This window comes from Ictalurus furcatus, chromosome 27 (assembly GCF_023375685.1).
Source record: "Ictalurus furcatus strain D&B chromosome 27, Billie_1.0, whole genome shotgun sequence".
In the NCBI taxonomy this organism is placed as follows: Eukaryota; Metazoa; Chordata; class Actinopteri; order Siluriformes; family Ictaluridae; genus Ictalurus; species Ictalurus furcatus.
In genome coordinates this window covers 5,003,863-5,031,205 of record NC_071281.1, presented here as the reverse complement: position 1 = coordinate 5,031,205, position 27,343 = coordinate 5,003,863, and the positions used below count along the sequence as shown (strand labels likewise).

At 45.3% G+C, this 27,343-nt stretch overlaps 1 protein-coding gene across 1 annotated transcript in view; it reads left to right on the top strand.

Moving 5' to 3' along the window:
* The first annotated feature begins 1,773 nt into the window (after nt 1-1,773).
* The window catches only part of elfn2a (extracellular leucine-rich repeat and fibronectin type III domain containing 2a), a 39,779-nt gene continuing 14,209 nt past the window's right edge, over nt 1,774-27,343 (top strand). Inside the window, exon 1 of the mRNA XM_053617201.1 lies at nt 1,774-1,860. The gene's annotated coding sequence lies outside the window, so the exon portion shown is untranslated. The remainder of the gene's footprint in view (nt 1,861-27,343) is intronic.

Genomic DNA, 27,343 nt, shown 5'->3' with positions numbered 1-27,343 from the left:
AATCCCTAATGGCCAAGGTTCACTCTGCTTGAAGGCCATTAAACCCAAAGTTCTCACAGGACCCCTGCTGAAACCACATCACACCCATAAACATGCTAATCGCTATGCAAATCACCATGCTAATGGCTCACAGCGATAGGCAGTGCCTGCTTTTTATGCAAATGAGTGCAGAGCACTGCATTGTGGGTAAAGAGTAAGATGGATTAGGATCTAAATCAGTTTATTATTCACATTGTTCATGTGCAAATGACTTGATCAGCAACACAGATAACACCACTCCATTCACATAAAACACTACTGTTATATGGATAGACAGAATAAAGGATGAGAGAGAGAGAGAGAGAGAGAGAGAGAGAGATAGTTTATATATACGTGTTATATGTTTGTTCTCTCCGGAGTCGGTGTATGTATATTTATATAAGTAAAGTTACAGTACAGTGAGAACACTGATGCAGCATATGGAAAGTGTGTAGGTGGTGCTTTTATATCTGAATGTGTGTACACTGGGGAATCTGCGGACACTGTGTGTGTGTGTGTCTTTGTGTCTGTGTGTGTATATGGGCGTGTGTGTGTCTGTGTGTGTATATGGGTGTGTGTGTGTGTGTGTGTGTATATGGGTGTGTGTGTGTGTGTGTGCCTGTGCGTGTGTTTGTGTGCGTGTGTATGTCTGTGTGTGTATATGTGTGTGTGTGCGTGTGTTTGTGTGTGTGTGTATGTGTGTATGTGTATATGTGTATGTGTGTGTGTGTGCGTGTGTTTGTGTGTGTGTGTATGTGTATATGTGTATGTGTGTGTGTGTGCGTGTGTTTGTGTGTGTGTGTATGTCTGTGTGTGTATGTGTATTTGTGTGTGCGTGTGTTTGTGTGCATGCGTATGTGTGTGTGTATATGTGTGTGTGTGTGTGTATGTCTGTGTGTGTATGTGTGTGTGTGTGCGTGTGTTTGTGTGCATGTGTATGTGTGTGTGTGTATATGTGTGTGTGTGTGTGTATGTCTGTGTGTGTATGTGTGTGTGTGTGCGTGTGTTTGTGTGCATGTGTATGTGTGTGTGTGTATATGTGTGTGTGCGTGTGTGTATTACTGTAGTCTTGCATCATCCACTGCTCAGTTATTACATGAGGAGTTTATTCACCTAAAACTAAACCCTATATTTTAAAACCCTAATCATGTGCCTTTAACGATAATTCTTAAACTATAACCATAAACCCTAATCCCTATTCCCTAAACCTTAATCCATAAACCCTAATCCCTAAACCTTAATCCATAAACCCTAAACCCTAATCCCTAAACCTTAATCCATAAACCCTAAACCCTAATCCCTAAACCCTAATCCCTAAACCTTAATCCCTAAACCCTAAACACTAATCCCTAAACCTTAATCCATAAACCCTAAACCTTAATCCCTAAACCTTAATCTTTAAACCTTAATCCCTAAACCCTAATCCCTAAACCCTAATCCCTAAACCCTAATCACAGCACCAGCTTCAAAGTTAATCATCACTAATGCACAGAAATGATAAAAGATTGAGCTCGAGCAGAGTCAGATATCACTGCAAAATAAAATAATAAACAAAATGAATTTATTACAATTTTTATTGGAAGGTGGACATCGCTCTGTAAGGATAATGTTACTGCCAACCACCACAGAGAATTGTTTTTACTCACTGAGGACACACACACACACACACACACACACACACACACACACTAATGGTTGTTATTTGAATCTCTCTCTGTTTCAGGTTCTTGGTCACAGCTGCGCGTTACAGTGGAGTGTTTGTGTAGCTGCTCGGTTCTGCACCTGTTCCTAAAGTTCCAGAAAAACATAAAGGACTAAAATGCGAGACTCACAGTGACGTGGGTGAGTGTGTGTGTGTGTGTGTGTGTGTGTGTGTGTGTGGGTGTGTCTTCAGCTCAGATGACCATGCTGATCCTGGTTAGTAAGATGCACTCAGTGGGTGTGTGTGTGGGTGGGAAGCGTGTCGTGACTTCCCCTGTGTTTGTGTCTGTGTGTGTTTTGCTTTTCCATGTAAACAGGTGATAAACACTGCTCTGTTCTCGATAAGAATCACTGCCTCCAGCCAAAAATGTCCCCTCCTTCTGTGTGTGTGTGTGTGTGTGTGTGTGTGTGTGAGGAGAGGATTGTAAAGAAGGTTCTGGAAGAGCGCTATGATATCACACACACACACACACACACACACACACACACACACACAGTCTGATGATGGAGAATTAACACCTCACTGTAACACTCACACTTTATGATTTATTTTAATTACACACTTCATCCCTGTATTTTATTTGAAAGGTATAATTCATGATTTGTAATGAACTCTGTTCTGTGTAACAACACGTGACGGTCCAAACTGATGAATTTGATCACATGGCTAGGTGGAGTTATAATGGTGCAGCTTTCTGTAGCGACACTAAATTTATTCCTAAAACAGTTCTAGTTCAGAGTTCTAGTTCTAGATCGGAGTTGTAGTTTTAGTTCAGAGTTCTAGTCTAGTTCTAGTTCTGAGTTCTAGTTCTAGTTCGGAGTTGAGGGGGTTCAGTTCTGACAGGGAAACCCTCTTCTACCCTTTCTACCCTTTAAGGGTACCACTGCGAGGGGCAGCTGAAGATCCCTTAAAGGTTCCAGATTGAGCTTCACATTGATAAAATATTCCCAGCAAACAATGGAGGCCGAGTCCACTTCCTGATGAATGATCAAGAGGCTCAGGTGTGAACATTAGCTGGAAACCGGATGATGTTCTGAAATGTCTAATGGATCATTTGGTTTGTGCCTTTAAAGATAAGAGACCTGAAAGGTTCTGTGTAGAACAGACGTCCGAGTAACACTTCAGAATTTCCACACTTCTGAATAGCACACACTGGCTAAAACAACATTTCCAATCCGAAGAACCCTAGAGGAACAAGAGAGTTAATCCCGAGTGAGGTATACTGAGTGCGTTAATCCCGAGTGTGTTAATCCCGATTGATTTTATCCCGAGTGAGGTTATCCTGAATGAGGTTATCATGACTGCGTTAATCCCAAGTGCGTTAATCCCGAGTTTGTTAATCCCGAGTGCGTTAATCCTGAATGATTTTATCCTGAGTGAGGTTATCCTGAATGATTTTATCCCAAGTGCGTTTATCCCGAGTACGTTTATCTTGAGTGAGTTAATCCCGAGTCCGTTTATCCCGAGTCCGTTTATCCCGAGTACGTTTCTTCCGACTGTGTTTATCCCGAGTGAGTTAATCCTGACTGCTTTAATCCCGAGTGCGTTTATCCCAAGTGATTTTATCCCGAGTACGTCTATCCTGACTGTGTTTATCCCGAACGAGTTAATCCCGAGTGAGGTTATCCTGAGTGAGTTAATCCCAAGTGAGTTAATCCCGAGTGTGTTCATCCTGAAGAAGCTGTTGGACGTTCATGCTGAGGATGAAATTCTTCCTCAGATGAATAGTACAGTCCGGGATGGTATGTGCCATTCTATAAACCAATCAGCAACTGACTTCAATTATGACCTCACTGGTCCCTCCATCTTTCTCTGTCTGTCTCCATTTTCCTGTCATCTCTCTCCCTCTCCCTCTCTCTCCTCCATGCCCACACAGTGTTAATCTTCCCGTTTCCCAGCAGGCCTTCATTCGTCTCCAGTCCTGAGGAGAATTTGATTAAATGGAATACACATTGCCGCCAGGAGCCGAGCGCATGCGTTGGAATCATTATAATAAATTGAAAAGGGATCGAATATTCTCAGCGCTGTTTCCCAGAATGCAACACTCGTCAGTGTTTAATGCGGCGGCTCTTTAGCCCTGTCTGAGAATCAATACGGAGGAGTTGTTATACGCGCTAACCTCCCCGCTAGCTCATCCGCATGAGCGCCATGCTAATCTCATTAGCTTTTATATTACCGAACCCTGCAGGATCCAGGCAGTCACAGTGCATTTTACAGCGCTCTCTCTCTCTCTCTCTCTCTCTCTCTCTCACACACACACACACACCCACACAAACACACTTGTGGACATGAGGAGAGATGTGTGTGTGTGTGTGTGTGATGTTATTCATAAAAACCTCATCACCATAAACACAATAAAGAACAAGTGTCTCTCAAGTAGCATCGCTTTCAAAAGCCATCATTTGACTGGGTTTATGAGGTGCTCAGGTTGCCAGGTCCTCTCTGTATTTGCTGCAGTGAGTTTCTGAGGTGGGACACCATGCTCGGGTTGCCAGGTCCTCTCTGTATTTGATTCAGTGAGTTTCTGAGGTGTGACGCTGTGCTCGGGTTGCCAGGTCCTCTTATGCACTGCTGTTGTGTGAGGTTATGGAGCACTTTGCGGTGTCTCCTGGTGTTACGTCCCTCTGGCTTTACAGTGTTCGTAATTAATCAATTAATGATATTGTCCACGAAAATGTTTGAGACGCTGGATGACTCCACACAGCGGACTGTCAGGACTTTCCTTCACATCACTTCAATCATTAATCTTATTAAATATTTATCTTCTTTAAAACTTCTTCTTCTCTTTCTTCCTGAGGTGTTGAAGTGGATGTGACCTCGGTCTGCTGAACACCTGTCGCAGTGAAATCTCCTGCAGAAACAAACCTGAACACTTAATAATTCATTCAGGAGACGACATGACTCAGAACAGATCTGAAGCAGCAGGTGGAACAATATTTACACCAATTAACGCGTCTAATGATGGGATTAGAAAGGAACGCGCTGTTCTGAACGTCACGTGTCCGTGGCTAATTAACGTCCCTGCTAGCTTTCTCGGCTTATACTGTTTAGTAGAAAATATTAAAGACGTGTGATCTGACGTGTCGGGTGGACGTGAAGATGGAATGACGGACACACGACAAGCTCAGGTGTGTGATTTACTCACAGGGACACTGAGGTCAGACTGACGCAGGTGAGCAGGTCAGATAACGGATTCCAAAACAGCTCTCTCATCCAAATGGTGTGGGTGTGTGTGTGTGTGTGTGTGTACGGGGAATGAAGGCCAATTATATTCCCCCGCTACACCTGCTGCATGCCTGATTACCTTCTAATCTCACTTACTACACACACACACACACACACACACAGAGTGGTAATTTTCTGTCCTTCGTTCTCCTGTAATTCCTGAGGTCTCGGTAATGAGGAGATTTGGGTTTCTTAAGAGGATTTTGGGACATAATGCTGCAGAAGACTTCAGCTCAGCAGTCTGTGTGTGTGTGTGTGTGTGTGTGTGCGCGCATGTGCATGAAAGAAAATGTTTAGAATTACATGTTCTGTCAGACTTTTCACCCTCGGAATGAAATTCAGAGATCAGGTTTCATTTTTGTCAGCTGATTAATAAAATATTCACAAATAAAGACAATATTATTATTATTATTATTATTATTATTATTATTATTATTTTTAACAATCAATTCAAATACATTTTGTTGCAAAAGAAAAGACTCCCATATGAAGCGTCATCAAACGAAACGTAAAATTTGCATCAAATAAAATCAGATATCTAACGAGCGGATGATTTTAGACTTGACTTAGATCGGATTTCTGTCTCCGGAGAAGAGGTTTTTCACTACTGCTGGGTGAAATATCTTCTCTCTGTGAGTAAACTTTGTTTTTATGACACAAATCCATCAATTACCAATATACTGAAAAATTCTGACATAAAATATATTCCTGCAGGTTTTTTTTAAACATCATATGAATTTATTTTAATGAACACAACCTCACGTACACAGCCGTGACATCATCACCACACTGACTGACGCAGAGGTGTGCGATACTAATAACAAAAGATATCTCGATATATTTTCTGATAGAATTAGACGATATTATTTGCCAGAGTTTGTCCAGACAGTGTTGCTGGACACCACGTCTCTCGACTGCTTGAATTGTCACCGTGTCTTTGTCGTGTTCTGTCGGCTGGTTAGTTGGCAGATGGTGAAGCGAGTTAATTGCGGAGCTGTCTTTAACACCAAGCGATTTCCCACGTAGTTTGGCGTCTTCCGAGCGACGTCCTCCGTGCGAGTGAGGATGACCCGCGTCTAGCAATTAAATCTAGCGCTGTAGCTTCGAGGCTGGTGCTGTGTCTGTATTTTGTCCCCTGGAGCTGTTTGTTTGCTTGTTTTTTACCTTCGCTAGTACTGTTTCTTTGCAAAGTGAGTGGAGTACTCGATAATCTCAGCTCGCGCATCGTTAAAGCCGCAATTTAAGAGATTATCGTCGTACGATACGTATCGCACACCCCTTCTTTGACCTTTGACCCCATGTCTTGCCTAGCCCTCTGGAAAGTTTCTGCTTCTGAAATCCAGCGAGGACAGACGTTTACCCGAGTCTGATCTCTCTGAGGCAGAATCGGCGATATCAGACTGGATTTGTCACTCAGGAGTGGATCGGGTCACACTGCTCATCTTTCTTGATTAGATTTGATTGGTTGAGTCTCTCTCTCTCTCTCTGCATCAGATCAGATTAGACCAGTGTCTCTGAGTTAGGTAGAAGAGGAGTGTGTTGTCGTTCTGGGACAAATTGGAACAGAACGATGTTTCTCTTGACTGGATCAAACCTGTCTCTCTGAGTCAGATCAGAATAGACCGGTGTCTCGGAGTCAAGATCATGAAATTCGACGATTTTGTTACTTTTTGTCCAATCTAATCGGTTTTTCTGAATTGGATCTTTTCAGTTACAGTATCTCACAAAAGTGAGTGCACCCCTCACATTTTTGTAAATATTTGATTATATCGTTTCATGTGACAACACTGAAGAAATGACACTTTGCTACAATGTAAAGTAGTGAGTGTACAGCTTGTGTAACAGTGTAAATTTGCTGTTCCCTCAAAATAACTCAACACACAGCCATTAATGTCTAAACCACTGGCAACAAAAGTGAGTACAGCCCTAAGTGAAAATGTCCAAATTGGGCCCAATTAGCCATTTTCCCTCCCCGGTGTCATGTGACTTGTTAGTGTTACAAGGTCTCAGGTGTGAATGGGGAGCAGGTGTGTTAAATTTGGTGTCATCACTCTCACACTCCCTCATACTGGTCACTGGAAGTTCAACATGTCACCTCACGGCAAAGAACTCTCTGAGGATCTGAAAAAAGAATTGTTGCTCTACATAAAGATGGCCTAGGCTATAAGAAGATTGCCAAGACCCTGACACTGAGCTGCAGCACGGTGGCCAAGACCATACAGCGGTTTAACAGGACAGGTTCCACTCAGAACAGGCCTCGCCATGGTCCACCAAAGAAGTTGAGTGCACGTGCTCAGCGTCATATCCAGAGGTTGTGTTTGGGAAATAGACGTATGAGTGCTGCCAGCATTGCTGCAGAGGTTGAAGGGGTGGGGGGTCAGCCTGTCAGTGCTCAGACCATACGCCGCACACTGCATCAAATTGGTCTACATGGCTGTCGTCCCAGAAGGAAGCCTCTTCTAAAGATGATGCACAAGAAAGCCCGCAAACAGTTTGCTGAAGACAAGCAGAATAAGGACATGGATTACTGGAGCCATGTCCTGTGGTCTGATGAGACCAAAATAAACTTATTTGGTTCAGATGCTTTCAAGCGTGTGTGGCGGCAACCAGGTGAGGAGTACAAAGACAAGTGTGTCTTGCCTACAGTCAAGCATGGTGGTGGGAGTGTCATGGTCTGGAGCTGCATGAGTGCTGCCGGCACTGGGGAGCTACAGTTCATTGAGGGAACCATGAACGCCAACATGTACTGTGACATACTGAAGAAGAGCATGATCAGTATGCAGTATTCCAGCATGATAATGACCCCAAACATACCTCCAAGACGACCACTGCCTTGCTAAAGAAGCTGAGGGTGAAGGTGATGGACTGGCCAAGCATGTCTCCAGACCTAAACCCTATTGAGCATCTGTGGGGCATCCTCAAACGGAAGGTGGAGGAGCACAAGGTCTCTAACATCCACCAGCTCCGTGATGTCGTCATGGGGGAGTGGAAGAGGACTTCAGTGGCAACCTGTGAAGCTCCGGTGAACTCCATGCCCAAGAGGGTTAAGGCAGTGCTGGAAAATAATGGTGACCACACAAAATATTGACACTTTGGGCCCAATTTGGACATTTTCACTTAGGGGTGTACTCACTTTTGTTGCCAGCGGTTTAGACATTAATGGCTGTGTGTTGAGTTATTTTGAGGGAACAGCAAATTTACACTGTTACACAAGCTGTACACTCACTACTTTACATTGTAGCAAAGTGTCATTTCTTCAGTGTTGTCACATGAAAAGATATAATCAAATATTTACAAAAATGGGAGGGGTGCACTCACTTTTGTGAGATGCTGTATGTCCAGTGTTGGGTAAGTTACTAAAAAAACAAAAAACAAAAAAGGAATCCACTACAGATGGTTAAAATTGTAATCTGCGTTGATAATTGATTACTGCGTTATCAGAAAAAAGATATCACATTACAGTAACACCCAACTCAGGTTATGTCCGTTCTTGCTAGGTTATGTCAAATCAGATTGTTCTTGTCCTTCTAGTGTGAATCAGATGTGTCCTGTCTCTCTGGATTGCTTTGATGATTGTGTCTCTCATGGTTTGATCAGACTGGATCTGTGTCTCTGATTTAGACATTACTGGTTTGATCAGATCGCTCTTGTCTTTCTGATCGGATCAGAAAGACAATAGTGATAACAGCGGTAGCAGATGGATTCCAGATTGGATCTGTCTCTCTGGGATTGAGAGATAAATTCGTTGTTATTTATCTCACGACACACGTATAATAAAAGGGAGTGTTTTTCTGTCTCTCTGTCTGTCTATCTGTCTTCCTGTCTCGCTCTCATTTCTTTCCTGCGTGTGATATTCTCTTCATCCTTTTTTTTTTGTTGTTGACCTCCATTTTTATTCTCCCAGGCCTCCAGTCTAGTGATGGTTCTCTCCATCGCAGGTCAAAAACCATGCTTATTTTTATCGGGAGGATTCTGTAGCCATGTGAGTGGTTCCTTAGCAACGCCGGCTGTCTGTCTGCGCAGTGTTTAAATGAGCATGCGGTCAGACAGACAGCCGGAGAGAGAGAGAGAGAGAGAGAGAGAGAGAGAGGTGGAATTAACGAACACGTCTCCAATTACACTCCTTACATGAGTCATTCATACAATAACCTATTAAACTATCTTGTGTGTGTGTGTGTGTGTGTGTGTGTGTGTGTGTGGGAAATTGACGTCTCTGCATGATGTTAAACCCAAGTTTTTTATTAAATGATATTTTTTAATCCACTCTCCAAGTGTACAGAGCAGTTTCTCTCCCTGCGTTACACAGACGAGCGACAGATTCAAATAAACACCTGAATACATGAGTGGAGGGACAGAACGAGTGCGGAAGCTTCTACACTGGTCTACAACCCCAACTCTAGAAAAGCCCATGCACCAGATGCTTTCATCCCCATCTTTACTTCTGAGAGACTCCGCCTCTCTGAGATCCTCCTTTTATCCTCAATCACATCACTGACCCGTTCCCAGTTAACCTCCAGCTGGTTCTTTTTACTAACACTTACTTTTCCAGTCTTTTGTTGCCCCTGTCCCAACTTTTTTGAGATATATTGCGGCCATCAAATTCAAAACTACGTTATTTCTTTCCTTAAAACGGTTTAAACGTTTGATATGTTTTCTATCTTCTATTGTGAATAACTTATGGGTTTATGAGATTTGCAAATCATTCACTTCTGCTTTTATTTACATTTTACACAGCATACCAACTTTTCTGGAATGCACACACACGCACATACACACACACACACACACACACACACACACACACACACACAGATTCGGGATGAAGTGAAAGTTAAAAAATTCATTTTGAGAATATTTCTTTGCTGCAAGTGAGAAACGATTGACTAAAGACCAACTGATCACCGACTGTAAGTGTGATTTTAGCGAACAGCTTCATCCAGCTGCAGAAATGATGATGTCACATCACAGGTTGTGATTGGCTGAAATCATGACCTTAAGCCCCGCCCACAGACAAAAAAAAAATCTGGACATGGGAATAAGAACAGCTATTGATAGTAAACTCAGAATTTGACCTGTGTGTGTGTGTGTGTGTGTGTGTGTGTGTGAGAGAGACGGATGTCACTTTTGAGCTGTAATTGCCCTGTCAGGGGAGCAGGAAGTATGAGGCATATTGCTGATAGTAATTGGCCCAAGTGAAGTGACTTCAGCACACACACACACACACACACACACACACACACACACACAGAGGGAGAGAGAAAATCTGGCCAGATTTTGCAGTCGGGTTAACATATGGTCTATCGCTCTTTCAGAATGCTGCCACCCTCCAAAACACACGCAGACAGGCATGCTAGTGTCTCTTTCTCTCTCTCTCTCTCTGTCTCTGTCTCTCTCGCACACACACACACACACACACACACACACACACACACACACACACACACACACTTTTGGATGGAGAATAAAGAGCCTGTAATGCACCAGGGAAATGGCAAATCAGTCACGACTACAGGAGGAGCGCTCTGTGTGTGTGTGTGTGTGTGTGTGTGTCTGTGAAATCCGTTCATATACATTCCACAGGGTTCTAAAGATTAAGAGTGTAGACGAGTTCTTTCAGGTTCCACACTAGCAAATCGTTACCACGGCAACAGCCGGTGGTGGTGTTAGTGATGTCAGTGAGGTGATGATGGTACAATGCTGAACCTGCGACCTGACATTACTGTGGTGTAATGAGATGTTAAGCTGCTGTTGTTATGGGTGTGGATTTGCGTTGGTCACTCTGTAGCCGTGTTATTACTGATTGTAGGTCACTTGTTATGTTGCAGAAAATATTGTCACCCCTCTGGCCTGTCAGTCAGTTGAACGTGACTACCACTGAGCAAACACTTGGAACTGCAGCTATTCAACATCTGTACCGCATCATTCTTACATTCTATTATGTCCTGCATGTGCTCTCTCTCTCTCTCGCTCTCTCTCTCTCTGTCTCTCCCTCTCTTTGAAGTGTAAATCTCTTCAGCAGTTCTGCAGTTCTGCCAGCTAATGAAGCTGAAGGACTTCTTTAATTAGAAAGAGAGAGAGAGAGAGATTGACAGACTGACAGAGAGAGAGAAGGGATAGAGAGAGAAAGACACTGAGAGAGATAGACAGACTGACAGACAGATAGCGAGAGAGAGACAGAGAGACAGACAGACAGTGAGAGAGATAGAAAGAGTAACTCATGGATCTACAGCGAGACTCAACAAGGGATGGACACAGAGAGAATAGTACAATATGTGTGTCTGTGTGTGTGTGTGTGTGTGTGTGTGTGTGTAGAAGAGTGTGAATGAGACAATAGATCAATACTAATTCAGAGGCTAAATTCCAAATGCCTCTAATGGACATGTAGTGTATTAAACAATCTGAGGAAGAGAACAGGTCTGTATTCTGGATTTCATTTTTTTCAGTAGTGTTTTTCTATAAGGAGTGTGAAGCTGAGTACTGACACATGCTGACATGTGATTGGCTACAGCGTGGCTCAGATGTGATTGGCTACAGTTCTGTGAATGAACACAGTGGTGAGGAGATGGAGTGAGTGGTGAGGAGATGGAGAGAGTGTTGAGAAGATGGAGTGAGTGGTGAGGAGATGGAGAGAGTGTTGAGGAGATGGAGTGAGTGGTGAGGAGATGGAGAGAGTGTTGAGGAGATGGAGTGAGTGGTGAGGAGATGGAGAGAGTGTTGAGGAGATGGAGTGAGTGGTGAGGAGATGGAGAGAGTGTTGAGAAGATGGAGTGAGTGGTGAGGAGATGGAGAGAGTGGTGAGGAGATGGAGTGAATGGTGAGGAGATGGAGAGAGTGGTCAGGTGATGGAGTGAGTGGTGAGGAGATGGAGAGAGTGGTCAGGTGATGGAGTGAGTGGTGAGGAGATGGAGAGAGTGTTGAGGAGATGAAGAGAGTGTTGAGAAGATGGAGTGAGTGGTGAGGAGATGGAGAGAGTGGTGAGGAGATGGAGAGAGTGGTGAGGAGATGGAGAGAGTGGTCAGGTGATGGAGTGAGTGGTGAGGAGATGGAGAGAGTGTTGAGAAGATGGAGTGAGTGGTGAGGAGATGGAGAGAGTGGTCAGGTGATGGAGAGAGTGGTCAGGTGATGGAGTGAGTGGTGAGGAGATGGAGTGAGTGGTGAGGAGATGGAGTGAGTGGTCAGGTGATGGAGAGAGTGGTCAGGAGATGGAGAGAGTGGTGAGGTGATGGAGAGAGTGGTCAGGTGATGGAGAGAGTGGTGAGGAGATGGAGAGAGTGGTGAGGAGATGGAGTGAGTGGTGAGGAGATGGAGTGAGTGGTGAGAAGATGGAGTGAGTGGTGAGGTGATGGAGAGAGTGGTGAGGAGATGGAGAGAGTGGTGAGGAGATGGAGAGAATGGTGAGGAGATGGAGTGAGTGGTGAGGAGATGGAGTGAGTGGTGAGGAGATGGAGAGAGTGGTCAGGAGATGGAGTGAGTGGTGAGGAGATGGAGAGATGAGGAGATGGAGAGAGTGGTGAGGAGATGGAGAGATGAGAAGATGGAGTGAGTGGTCAGGTGATGGAGTGAGTGGTGAGGAGATGGAGAGATGAGGAGATGGAGAGAGTGGTGAGGAGATGGAGAGATGAGGAGATGGAGTGAGTGGTCAGGAAATGGAGTGAGTGGTCAGGAGATGGAGTGAGTGGTCAGGAGATGGAGAGAGTGGTCATGAGATGGAGTGAGTGGTCAGGTGATGGAGAGAGTGGTCAGGAGATGGAGAGAGTGGTGATGAGATGGAGTGAGTGGTCAGGAGATGGAGAGAGTGGTCAGGTGATGGAGTGGGTGGTCAGGTGATGGAGTGAGTGGTCAGGAGATGGAGAGAGTGGTGAGGAGATGGAGAGAGTGGTGAGGTGATGGAGTGAGTGGTCAGGAGATGGAGAGAGTGGTGAGGAGATGGAGAGAGTGGTGAGGAGATGGAGAGAGTGGTCAGGAGATGGAGAGAGTGGTCAGGTGATGGAGAGAGTGGTCAGGTGATGGAGTGAGTGGTGAGGTGATGGAGTGAGTGGTCAGGAGATGGAGAGAGTGGTGAGGTGATGGAGAGAGTGGTCAGGAGATGGAGAGAGTGGTCAGGAGATGGAGAGAGTGGTGAGGAGATGGAGTGAGTGGTCAGGAGATGGAGAGAGTGGTGAGGAGATGGAGAGAGTGGTGAGGTGATGGAGTGAGTGGTCAGGAGATGGAGAGAGTGGTGAGGAGATGGAGAGAGTGGTCAGGAGATGGAGAGAGTGGTGAGGAGATGGAGTGAGTGGTCAGGAGATGGAGAGAGTGGTGAGGAGATGGAGAGAGTGGTCAGGTGATGGAGTGAGTGGTCAGGTGATGGAGTGAGTGGTCAGGAGATGGAGAGAGTGGTGAGGAGATGGAGAGAGTGGTGAGGTGATGGAGTGAGTGGTCAGGAGATGGAGAGAGTGGTCAGGAGATGGAGAGAGTGGTGAGGTGATGGAGTGAGTGGTCAGGAGATGGAGAGAGTGGTCAGGAGATGGAGAGAGTGGTGAGGAGATGGAGAGAGTGGTGAGGTGATGGAGTGAGTGGTCAGGAGATGGAGAGAGTGGTGAGGTGATGGAGTGAGTGGTCAGGAGATGGAGTGAGTGGTGAGGTGATGGAGTGAGTGGTCAGGAGATGGAGTGAGTGGTCAGGAGATGGAGTGAGTGGTGAGGTGATGGAGAGAGTGGTGAGGTGATGGAGTGAGTGGTGAGGTGATGGAGTGAGTGGTCAGGAGATGGAGAGAGTGGTCAGGAGATGGAGTGAGTGGTCAGGAGATGGAGTGAGTGGTGAGGAGATGGAGTGAGTGGTCAGGAGATGGAGAGAGTGTTCAGGAGATGGAGAGAGTGGTCAGGAGATGGAGAGAGTGGTGAGGTGATGGAGTGAGTGGTCAGGAGATGGAGAGAGTGGTGAGGTGATGGAGAGAGTGGTGAGGTGATGGAGTGAGTGGTCAGGTGATGGAGTGAGTGGTCAGGTGATGGAGTGAGTGGTCAGGAGATGGAGAGAGTGGTGAGGTGATGGAGTGAGTGGTCAGGAGATGGAGAGAGTGGTCAGGAGATGGAGTGAGTGGTCAGGAGATGGAGAGAGTGGTCAGGTGATGGAGTGAGTGGTCAGGTGATGGAGTGAGTGGTCAGGAGATGGAGAGAGTGGTGAGGTGATGGAGTGAGTGGTCAGGAGATGGAGAGAGTGGTCAGGAGATGGAGTGAGTGGTCAGGAGATGGAGAGAGTGTTCAGGAGATGGAGAGAGTGGTGAGGTGATGGAGTGAGTGGTCAGGAGATGGAGAGAGTGTTCAGGAGATGGAGAGAGTGGTGAGGTGATGGAGTGAGTGGTGAGGAGATGGAGAGAGTGGTGAGGAGATGGAGAGAGTGGTGAGGTGATGGAGAGAGTGGTGAGGAGATGGAGTGAGTGTTGAGGAGATGGAGAGAGTGGTCAGGAGATGGAGAGAGTGTTCAGGAGATGGAGAGAGTGGTGAGGTGATGGAGTGAGTGGTCAGGAGATGGAGTGAGTGGTCAGGAGATGGAGAGAGTGTTCAGGAGATGGAGAGAGTGGTGAGGTGATGGAGTGAGTGGTGAGGAGATGGAGAGAGTGGTCAGGAGATGGAGAGAGTGGTGAGGTGATGGAGTGAGTGGTCAGGAGATGGAGAGAGTGGTCAGGAGATGGAGAGAGTGGTCAGGTGATGGAGTGAGTGGTCAGGTGATGGAGTGAGTGGTCAGGAGATGGAGAGAGTGGTGAGGAGATGGAGAGAGTGGTGAGGTGATGGAGTGAGTGGTCAGGAGATGGAGAGAGTGGTCAGGAGATGGAGAGAGTGGTCAGGTGATGGAGTGAGTGGTCAGGAGATGGAGAGAGTGGTCAGGTGATGGAGTGAGTGGTCAGGTGATGGAGTGAGTGGTCAGGTGATGGAGAGAGTGGTCAGGAGATGGAGAGAGTGGTGAGGTGATGGAGTGAGTGGTCAGGAGATGGAGAGAGTGTTCAGGAGATGGAGAGAGTGGTGAGGTGATGGAGTGAGTGGTGAGGAGATGGAGAGAGTGGTGAGGTGATGGAGAGAGTGGTGAGGTGATGGAGTGAGTGGTCAGGAGATGGAGAGAGTGGTGAGGTGATGGAGTGAGTGGTCAGGAGATGGAGTGAGTGGTCAGGTGATGGAGTGAGTGGTCAGGAGATGGAGAGAGTGGTCAGGTGATGGAGAGAGTGGTGAGGAGATGGAGAGAGTGGTCAGGAGATGGAGAGAGTGGTGAGGAGATGGAGAGAGTGGTGAGGTGATGGAGTGAGTGGTCAGGTGATGGAGTGAGTGGTCAGGAGATGGAGAGAGTGGTGAGGAGATGGAGTGAGTGTTCAGGAGATGGAGAGAGTGGTCAGGAGATGGAGAGAGTGGTGAGGTGATGGAGTGAGTGGTCAGGAGATGGAGAGAGTGTTCAGGAGATGGAGAGAGTGGTGAGGTGATGGAGTGAGTGGTGAGGAGATGGAGAGAGTGGTGAGGAGATGGAGAGAGTGGTGAGGTGATGGAGAGAGTGGTGAGGAGATGGAGTGAGTGTTGAGGAGATGGAGAGAGTGGTCAGGAGATGGAGAGAGTGTTCAGGAGATGGAGAGAGTGGTGAGGTGATGGAGTGAGTGGTGAGGAGATGGAGAGAGTGGTCAGGAGATGGAGAGAGTGGTGAGGTGATGGAGTGAGTGGTCAGGAGATGGAGAGAGTGGTCAGGAGATGGAGAGAGTGGTCAGGTGATGGAGTGAGTGGTCAGGTGATGGAGTGAGTGGTCAGGAGATGGAGAGAGTGGTGAGGAGATGGAGAGAGTGGTGAGGTGATGGAGTGAGTGGTCAGGAGATGGAGAGAGTGGTCAGGAGATGGAGAGAGTGGTCAGGTGATTGAGTGAGTGGTCAGGTGATGGAGAGAGTGGTCAGGAGATGGAGAGAGTGGTGAGGTGATGGAGTGAGTGGTCAGGAGATGGAGAGAGTGTTCAGGAGATGGAGAGAGTGGTGAGGTGATGGAGTGAGTGGTGAGGAGATGGAGAGAGTGGTGAGGTGATGGAGAGAGTGGTGAGGTGATGGAGTGAGTGGTCAGGAGATGGAGAGAGTGGTGAGGTGATGGAGTGAGTGGTCAGGAGATGGAGTGAGTGGTCAGGAGATGGAGAGAGTGGTGAGGTGATGGAGTGAGTGGTCAGGAGATGGAGAGAGTGGTGAGGTGATGGAGTGAGTGGTCAGGAGATGGAGTGAGTGGTCAGGTGATGGAGAGAGTGGTGAGGTGATGGAGTGGTCAGGTGATGGAGAGAGTGGTCAGGTGATGGAGTGAGTGGTCAGGAGATGGAGTGAGTGGTCAGGTGATGGAGTGAGTGGTCAGGTGATGGAGAGAGTGGTCAGGTGATGGAGTGAGTGGTCAGGTGATGGAGAGAGTGGTGAGGTGATGGAGTGAGTGGTCAGGAGATGGAGAGAGTGGTGAGGAGATGGAGTGAGTGGTGAGGAGATGGAGAGAGTGGTGAGGTGATGGAGAGAGTGGTGAGGAGATGGAGAGAGTGGTGAGGTGATGGAGAGAGTGGTCAGGAGATGGAGAGAGTGGTCAGGTGATGGAGAGAGTGGTGAGGTGATGGAGTGAGTGGTCAGGAGATGGAGAGAGTGGTGAGGTGATGGAGTGAGTGGTGAGGTGATGGAGTGAGTGGTCAGGAGATGGAGTGAGTGGTCAGGAGATGGAGAGAGTGGTCAGGAGATGGAGAGAGTGGTGAGGTGATGGAGAGAGTGGTCAGGTGATGGAGTGAGTGTTGAGGAGATGGAGAGAGTGGTGAGGAGATGGAGAGAGTGGTCAGGTGATGGAGAGAGTGTTGAGGAGATGGAGAGAGTGGTGAGGAGATGGAGTGAGTGGTCAGGTGATGGAGAGAGTGTTGAGGAGATGGAGAGAGTGGTGAGGAGATGGAGTGAGTGGTCAGGTGATGGAGTGAGTGGTCAGGTGATGGAGAGAGTGGTGAGGTGATGGAGTGAGTGGTCAGGAGATGGAGAGAGTGGTGAGGTGATGGAGTGAGTGGTCAGGAGATGGAGAGAGTGTTCAGGAGATGGAGAGAGTGGTGAGGTGATGGAGTGAGTGGTGAGGAGATGGAGAGAGTGGTGAGGTGATGGAGAGAGTGGTGAGGTGATGGAGTGAGTGGTCAGGAGATGGAGAGAGTGGTGAGGTGATGGAGTGAGTGGTCAGGAGATGGAGTGAGTGGTCAGGAGATGGAGAGAGTGGTGAGGTGATGGAGTGAGTGGTCAGGAGATGGAGAGAGTGGTGAGGTGATGGAGTGAGTGGTCAGGAGATGGAGTGAGTGGTCAGGTGATGGAGAGAGTGGTGAGGTGATGGAGTGGTCAGGTGATGGAGAGAGTGGTCAGGTGATGGAGTGAGTGGTCAGGAGATGGAGTGAGTGGTCAGGTGATGGAGTGAGTGGTCAGGTGATGGAGAGAGTGGTGAGGTGATGGAGTGAGTGGTCAGGAGATGGAGAGAGTGGTGAGGTGATGGAGTGAGTGGTCAGGAGATGGAGAGAGTGGTGAGGTGATGGAGTGAGTGGTGAGGTGATGGAGAGAGTGGTGAGGTGATGGAGTGAGTGGTGAGGTGATGGAGTGAGTGGTCAGGAGATGGAGTGAGTGGTCAGGAGATGGAGAGAGTGGTGAGGTGATGGAGAGAGTGGTGAGGAGATGGAGAGAGTAGTGAGGTGATGGAGTGAGTGGTCAGGAGATGGAGTGAGTGGTCAGGAGATGGAGAGAGTGGTCAGGAGATGGAGAGAGTGGTGAGGTGATGTATGTCGTATTGTGTCAGACAGAACCAGAGCTCCTGATATCAGCAGAGAAACAAGGAGAGAACAATAAACAGTGCACAAACACCGTTAATCAACTTTTCTCTTCCTCCGGCGCAACTAAATGAGTTCTTCATTTAAGAGAAAACACCATCTCAGCTCCAAATCTCTCTCTTATTCACGCTTTCGCCTCAATTGTGTCGCCTCAATACAATTGTGGACGGACTGTTACTAAAACGCTGTTGCACAAAGCCCAAATGATTCTTTTGTTCAGCTGTGGTGAGATTCTGTAAAAGTCTTTATGAGCTGCTAGAACATTTCCACAATTTGGACCGGTTCTCTAAAGTGAGTAAAGCGTGCAGCGCTCTCATCTTCATTCTGTGGTGTGAAGTGATTTCAGAGGGAAAGTGGTTCAATAAAGTTCTAACCTTTCATTTTTAAAGCCCAGTTAAACTCTGAATCATCAAGTGAAAAGCAAAGGTCAGAACATAAAACAGAACCCAGACATATCATTTTGCTCTTTGGGTACTGAAATATGTATGGAAGGATTTCAGAAAAAAAGTGGCCTCGGGGGGGGGGGGGGAATAAAATGCCTCACGATCTAAATAAACGAATGAATTAAATAAATAAAATAACGATCTTCGGTTCTAAATCTCACTGTAAAAAATGCTTCAAAAGAGGCTCTACATGGAAAGAAACGAGGATCCTGTCTGGGTTCCCAAGAGAACCAAACTGATGAACTGTTTAGGATGCTAACATGTAAACTCATAAGAAACAAACGGTGATTTTTAAATGCTTCTTCAATGAGTTTCTCTGGAGTTCTTAAATTAGAACCCTCTCAAATAAGAGGTGGTTGTGGGGTTCTACATGAATCCTTTTTGGGTCTCTTGAGGGAAATATATATAACTATATCTCTTTTTTTTCTTAAAGTCTATCTTTCGAACAAGAGAAATTCATCACCTTCATCACCGACTTCCCAGAAAAAGAAGGTTCTCCATCCTTAGGTTAGCTCGTGTTTTTTTTTTTTTTCCAAACAAGGAAATTCAAGTTCCTACATGGTGCAATTCCAGGAGGAACTTTTCCCCTCAGGGTAAAGAACAGGGTTAGACATCAGACATCCATTAGACATCCATTGCCATGATGGAGAACAGAAGAACAGTGGGATCAATACAGAATGATGGATTAGAGATACGCAGTGAAGACAGAGGCAAGTCTGTAAACATGGAGGAAGCACAATGTAATGATTAGAGCAGAAGATCCGAGTGTGTAGTGAGGAAGCTTCCGGTCTTTCCCATTGAGGGTCTACAAATGGTCCAGTGAGAAGTGCTTGAAGGTTTTTGAACAATCAGAATTTATTTCCCAGTTAGCTGTGTTCGTCATTGCACCATCACTTCGTCTTTGTATTGATGTTGAACGACTTTTAAAGGCTTAATGTGACATGTTTGAGAACAGATGAAGAAATGATTCACCGAAACGTTCCACGGCAAGACGGCTTGCACGCGTAAAACGGATGGATAGTTTCGTCACGTCTCCGTGGTTACACGTCTCAGTAAAAAAAAGAACGACGGGAAAGAGGAATGTATTACAGATCGATACGTCCCTGTGTTCTGCCTGAGTAAATACCAAGAATGTAAAAGATTATTCCAGCACGCAGACAGACTGAGAGCATGAGGAAACATCTGGATATTAGTGATGGGTCGTTTGTGAACGAGTCGCTCGGTGAGTCGTTCACACGCTGAGAGTCGACTCACTTGTACGAGACGTTTTCTGTAGGTGAAGCTGTTTCAGTTTCAGACACCAACACCATTGGAATTAACGTGAAACACCATCGGAATTAACGTCAAACACCAACACCGTCCTAATTAACCTCAAACACCATCCAAATTAACGTCATACACCACATCATCCGAATTAATGTCAAACACCATTGGAATTAACATCAAACACCAACACCATCTTAATTAACCTCAAACACCATCGGAATTAACGTCAAACACCATACGAATTGTCATACACCATCGGAATTAATGTCAAACACCAGCACCAACCTAATTAACCTCAAACACCATCCGAATTAACGTCAAACACCAACACCAACCTAATTAACCTCAAACACCATCCGAATTAACGGCAAACACCAACCTAATTAACCTCAAACACCATCCGAATTAACGTCAAACACCAGCACCAACCTAATTAACCTCAAACACCATCCGAATTAACGTCAAACACCAACACCAACCTAATTAACCTCAAACACCATCCGAATTAACGGCAAACACCAACCTAATTAACCTCAAACACCATCCGAATTAACGTCAAACACCAACACCAACCTAATTAACCTCAAACACCATCCGAATTAACGGCAAACACCAACACCAACCTAATTAACCTCAAACACCATCCGAATTAACGGCAAACACCAACACCAACCTAATTAACCTCAAACACCATCCGAATTAACGTCAAACACCAACACCAACCTAATTAACCTCAAACACCATCCGAATTAACGTCAAACACCACATTATCCGGATTAACCTCAAACACCATCCGAATTAACGTCAAACACCATCCGAATTAACGTCAAACACCAACACCAACCTAATTAACCTCAAACACCATCCGAATTAACGTCAAACACCAACACCAACCTAATTAACCTCAAACACCATCCGAATTAACGTCAAACACCAACACCAACCTAATTAACCTCAAACACCATCCGAATTAACGTCAAACACCAACACCAACCTAATTAACCTCAAACACCATCCGAATTAACGTCAAACTCCACATTATTCGAATTAACCTCAAACACTATCTGAATTAACGTCAAACACCACATCATCCGAATTAACGTCAAACACCATCCGAATTAACATCAAACACCATCCGAATTAACGTCAAACACCATCCGAATTAACATCAAACACCAGCACCATCCAAATTAACCTCAAACACCACACCATTGGAATTAACCTCAAACACCATCCGAATTAACGTCAAACACCAACACCATCCAAATTAACCTCAAACACCACATCATCCGAATTAACCTCAAACACCATCGGAATCAACGTCAAACACCATCGGAATCAACGTCAAACGCCAACACCATCGGAATTAACGTCAAACATCAGCATTTGTAAATGCCTCTTCAAGTGACTCACTTGTGTAAATGACTTCTCAAACAGTGCAGTCACATTTGAAAAAGACTCTTTAAGTAAGTAGAAAAGTAATTCAATTGTGAATGAATCCTTAAATGGCTTTTGGAGTGACTCACTTACATTATAAACGACTCCTTAATTGATCCGCTTACTTTTGTAAATGAATTCCGACATGTTTGGGGATAATTTATCTTCGTATAGTCCAGCAATATCTCGCATGCACACACTGCTCAGTAAATGAGTTCACAAATCTCTAAGTGCTTGTCTGCTGTAAATGTTTTTATAAATACTGTCGTTTATAACAGAACATTTTAAGTGAAGACGTAAAAAGGACAGCAGAAGTAGAAGCAGAGCGGAAGATGTGGTTCTCAGGGGAACGTCTCAGACTGTCTCAAAGCCTCAATGTTCATAAGTTTTCATCCTTTCTCATCTAAAATTGAACTCAAAAGGAGATATGTTCGAACGTTTCTCTCTCAGTGACATCATCAGCTTTAAGGAGAACTCTATCTGTGTCTTCATCTGTCTCAGCTCTATCTGGAATCATCTTAAACATGCACTGTGCAAAAAGATTAACTCAGGAACAACTGCGTGTTAATCAGATTTATTTTAAAGACAACATTTTTATCAACATAACGTCAGGTGACGGTAACACAGAAGAAATATTCTGACTTTCTTAAAGTTTTATGTTCAAACTGATTTAAAAACACCTGCAACATTTGATCTAAAATCCCCAATGTTCCACTTAAGATTTAACCATCTCACATCATGTCACAGAGAGAGAGAGAGAGAGAGAGAGAGAGAGAGAGAGAGAGAGAGAGAGAGAGTCAAGCAGTTGGAGCATTACAGAGTGTGAAGAAGGATGAGAGACAGTGAGAACATTGAACCCTTACTAAGTGTTTAAAACTGAGACATGCATTCTTCACCATCACTCCATTCTGTCTTTTACACTGAGAGTCACACTGAGAGTCTGTCCATCTCGGAATCCCCCACTTTCTCCACACTTCCTGTCCTACATTTGTAAATGACCCCTTCAGTGATTCAGTTACATTTGTAAACGACCCCTTCACTGATTCTGTTATAAATGTAAATGACTCCTTCAGTGATTCTGTTATAAATGTAAATGACTCCTCCTTTAATTTGTAAATAACTCAAAGTACTGGTCAGTGGATCCTAAAATGATTCACTTACACACTTACACTCCTTACACTTGACTCCTCAGAAATGTAACTGTATTTATAAATGACTGCCTATGTAGGGATCAAACGCCGGTATTGGAACACAGTGATTGTAAGCCATTCCATGTTCTGCCTGGATTCTTCTCTTCTTTCTCCACTCTTCGCTCTCTCTCGCTCTCGCTCTTGCTCTGCTGGATGTGGTGATTAAGCTGATGGACGATGTTAGTCTACAGGAAGTCTCACACTGCGTGTCTGGTGTAGAGCCTACAGGGACGTGACTGGGGCACAGTGGAGGGGGGTCTGACACACACACACACACACACACACACATACACACACACAACACTCACACTCGTAACACTCTTGAAGCCTTTCAACTCCAACTGAGAACAGCGGGAAGTGAACAGAGTTGACGGAGCGCAAAGAGAGACAGAGAGAGAGAGAGACAGACAGAGAGAGAGAGAGAGAGAATATTCAGGTAATTAATATAACGCAGTGCACTGTGTGAGTCTAAGTAGATGAATTGAATTCAGAGTTCTCGAGTCTAGAGGGGTGCCAAGAACCATTTTTTTGTTTGTTTTTGGTTCCTACAAACATCTTGTTCCCTTTCAAAGGGAACTCCCGGTTCAGAGGTGTGCTCACCACAGTAGCCAGCACAGAGCAGAACCCGACGTTAGCGCAGGAATAGGATCCCTCTTGGAGAAAGGGGCCATAGAACACGTTCCCCGTTCACTGATTGAGGGAGGCTTTTACAGCCGTTATTTCCTGGTCCGCAAAAAAAATGGGAGCATGCGGCCAATTTTAGATCTGCGTCACCTGAACAGGACTCTTCGGACATACGGGTTCAAGATGCTGACACTCAAACGTATCATTCCACAGATTCAGTTGAAGGACCGGTTTGTGACGATAGATCTAAAAAGACGCATATTTCTACACAGAAATGCTGCCCTGTCACACACAGGAAGTTCCTAAGGGTCTGTGGGTCTGTGGGTCTGGCCCCCGAGGGGCACCAGCTCATAGATTCGGGTCTAGCTATCTAGCGCTAGCGCATCATCCGCGCTCAAGTGCCGACTTTTTGTCTCATGGTGCGAGGAACGTCTCATTCTTTTCTCAGGGAACAGGGTAACCCAGACGATTTGTTTCTCGGTGCCACAGAAAGCTGCAAAAAAAGAATAAATTCCCACCGTGAATGAGATGATCTTTTCTGAGCAACAGCCACAAAAAAAAAAGATGTCAGAAGAATTCTACACTAAAACGTTCTTTAGGCGACAAAAACCACTTCTTTTGTGAATACTGGCAGTTTAGTGGTGTTGAGCGTGACCCTGACCAGGATAAAGTGCTTACTGAAGATGAATAAATGAATAAATAAAAATCTGGTTGAAATATGGCCTTTTCGATGCGCATCGTGGACTGAATTCATGCCACGGTTATTCAGAGAGCGCTTCCTACTGAGGACCTTTCTTTATTTAGAGTTAAATAAATATCTAACAAAGGTAGGCAGAAAAACGGAGTAAAGAGATCAGATCAGTGGGCTATTAGTCATGTGCAGGTATAAAGCAGTGGAGCGTTCGCACCATGAATATTTAAACCTGTGGTTTTTATCAAGAAAGATGGGGGCCATTAGTGAAGAACAAATCAGTTAAGGCTGTGTTTATTGTTTATCATCTGTGCTACATGTGCAGGAACGCCCATCCAGGCCGTTCTGAAGAGGGGAATTACAGACACTGAAACATACATACGAACAGTTCCACTAGCCAAAACTCTCTAGTTTTTAAACTCGACTTGTAGAGATACTACAAGTGATGTGCGGGGTTTTTTTTTTGTGTATCACTGACAGTCGTGACAGAATGTTAGCTTGTTAGTGGGAACATCACTGCCACAACAGTCCAGCATCTGCTGCTGTAAGTGTCTGATCATGAAGGAGGAGCATTTGACAGATACAGATAGGTACCTTGTCCATGACAGAGTTATAGTATTTTCTAGAACTCCTATATGTTCCAGTAGGATTTTTCCCCTCAGATCTCCTCACCGCGTTCTCTTTTATACTTTTAGTTTCAGGCAGAAACAAACGAACATCTCGAGGCCTCCCGGGAGGTCTGGCTGAAGCGCGTGCTCCTGGGGATTGGGTAAGGAGAGGAGAGCATTTGGCAGGGCTGACGTTCCTGTCTGGCTCTGTGGGGTTTCGTCTCGCTCCATCTCACTCTCCTCTCTCCGTCTTTCCTGTTTCTCCCTCTGGAGCCTAAGCACAGATCTGAGAGGAACTCTCTGTGGAAAAGCCAGACTCTGCTGTAGAGGAGAGCGTCACATGCAGGAGGATACAATGCACTTCAAAAGAAATAAAGAGGAAATATTTGTCAAGTTGTAAGTAGGGAGACCCTCCTCCAGGGTTAGTCCTAGCCTATCATCCTCGAGCGTTAGAGAATACAAGGAGAAAAGGAGTTCTTATCATGATGGAACAGGAAATTCTTCTATCAGAGTTCTCCATGAAAAGAGCAGGTGAGACACTGAGAGACAGACAGACTTCAATAATAGTCTTGAGTTTAACCGAGTTAGGTTTTAACATTTTAGAACCTTTAAGGGTGCTTTGTTGTCCCTTTGAGGGAACCCTTAACGATTCCCTTTAAAAACCCATGAAGAACGCTTGAAGAACCCATTTGAGTAAGAGCGTGTGTGTTAACTGGGTGAGGGTTAGGGTTACAAACTCCAAGTTATTGCTCATTATTTTCTATTTAACACCTGGAACCTTAGATAAAAAGGTTCTTCAAAGGTTTTTAAAGGTTCATTAGATAATGAATGGTTCTTCTAAAAGGGTTCTACAGCACAACATTATATGCTGTTGTGTTAAACTGTGTGTGTGTGTGTGTGTGTGTGTACGTGCTGAGATTGTTTATTAGGGATTTTCTAATTAACACAGTGAGAATCTATCACAGATTGCACACACACACACACACACACACACACAGTCTCTGTTAAGGGTGCTAGTGCATTACAGATGAGCGTTACAGAGCAGTTGATTGAGATCTCTATGTTGCTCAGCATGGAGGAAAGACAGGTGTCAGTGGTGCTGAACATTAAGTGTTCTCTAACAGAACCGGACAGGGAGGCTCTGTGAGGCGTAGTGTTCTATTATTACTCAGCTCATGTGGTAGAACCACGACTTTTTACACGTGATGCTGAAGAATGATATTGAAGTCTCAGTACTGAGTTCTAACAGATAAATTTATGTTCAGTACCTAGAACCTGTCAGGAAGGGTTCCTTCATGCTTCACTGGATAATGAAGTTCTACTTTAACTTTATTAATTAGTTATCAAAGCACAGCAGTGGCTTTAATCTGGAAAATGTCGTTGTGCCTCTTGTCACGAATTTAGCTGTGAGAAGTGTATGAAGCGTGTGAGAAGTGTGTGAGAAGTGTGTGTGAGAAGTGTGTCTGAGAAGTGTGTGAAATTCTGTCATCCCGTCTCCCAGAGTGACAACACACTCAGGAAATAATACATAATTCCCACCAACACACAGCAGAGCTGCCAAACACTACTGACATTTAATCAGACTAATACACACTCACGTTACACATCATCTGAATTAGACATCACCAATCTGTTCTTACACACACACACACACACACACACACCAAACACACACACACACACACACACCAAACACACCAAACACACACACACACACCAAACACACCAAACACACACACACACACCAAACACACACCAAACACACCAAACACACACACACACATACACACACAACAAACACACCAAACACACACACACACACCAAACACACCAAACACACACACACACACCAAACACACACACACACACACCAAACACACACACCACACACACACACACACACACACCAAACACACCAAACACACACACACACACCAAACACACCAAACACACACACACACACCAAACACACACCAAACACACCAAACACACACACACACATACACACACAACAAACACACCAAACACACACACACACACCAAACACACCAAACACACACACACACACCAAACACACACACACACACACCAAACACACACACCACACACACACACATACACACACAACAAACACACCAAACACACACACACACACACAACACACACAACACGTTTAACAATCGACAAGAATCAATTACCCTTTGAACTTGTGGGTGACGGATGATGCATCTAATTTTGAGTGGACGTGGTGATGGATGCATTCCTTAATAAATGAATGGGCTGATGGATGGATGGATGGATGGACAGATGGATGGATGGACGGATGGACGGATGGATGGACGGATGGACAGATGAATAAATGAATGGTTGATCGAGTGGGTGGATTTATTGATGAAGGAACGGACAGGTGGATGGATGAATAGATTAATGTAAGGAAAGTCAACGGGGCGTGGACATGGCGAAGGATGAATAGAAGGAACGATGAATGTGTGAGGGAGGAACGGGTTGTATGGGTTGTAATATGGACAGATGGATGGATGGGTGGAAGGATCAAGTTCTGGATGGACCTGTATGAGTTATTTAATAAATAGACTGGTGGATGGATGATGATGATGATGATGATGATGGATTTTTTTGGATGAAGGAATGGACTGGTGATTGGATGGACAGAATGAAGGACAAACCTCTGAATGGATGGACATGGCTGGATGGATGAATTATATCCGTATGTGTGTGTGTGTGTGTGTGTGTGTGTATGTGTAATAAGATCATTAGGTGGTGTTTGGTTTTAGTTATAATTCTCTACACATGTTGTTGTTAGCAGTAATGTGAAGCAGGTGCTGTGTTTCACACTGAGCTCTCTCTTTGTGTGTGTGTGTGTGTGTGTGTGTGTGTGTGTGTCTGGTGTTGTATTTCACACTCGGCTCTGTGTTACAGATTCTCAGTCTGTATAAAACCATCTGCTGCACTTCATGTACATGAATGTATTTTAAAAATAAATAAAATAAATATAAATGCACTCGGATTTAAAGTTTTCCGGCAGACAGGAAGCAGAATGTAACCAGACATATGGACCAGCAGAGTTTCTTTCCTTCTTTCTGCCAATAAACTCAGAGTGTGTGTGTGTGTCTGTGTGTGTGTCTGTGTGTCTGTGTGTGTGTCTGTGTGTCTGTGTGTGTGTCTGTGTGTGTGTGTGTGTGATGTGTGTGTGTGTGTGTGTGTGTGTGTGTGTTATCACAAGGGCGCACGGTGGCTTAGTGGTTAGTACGTTCATCTCACACCTCCAGGGTTGGGGGTTTGATTCCCACCGTGGCTCTGTGTGTGTGGAG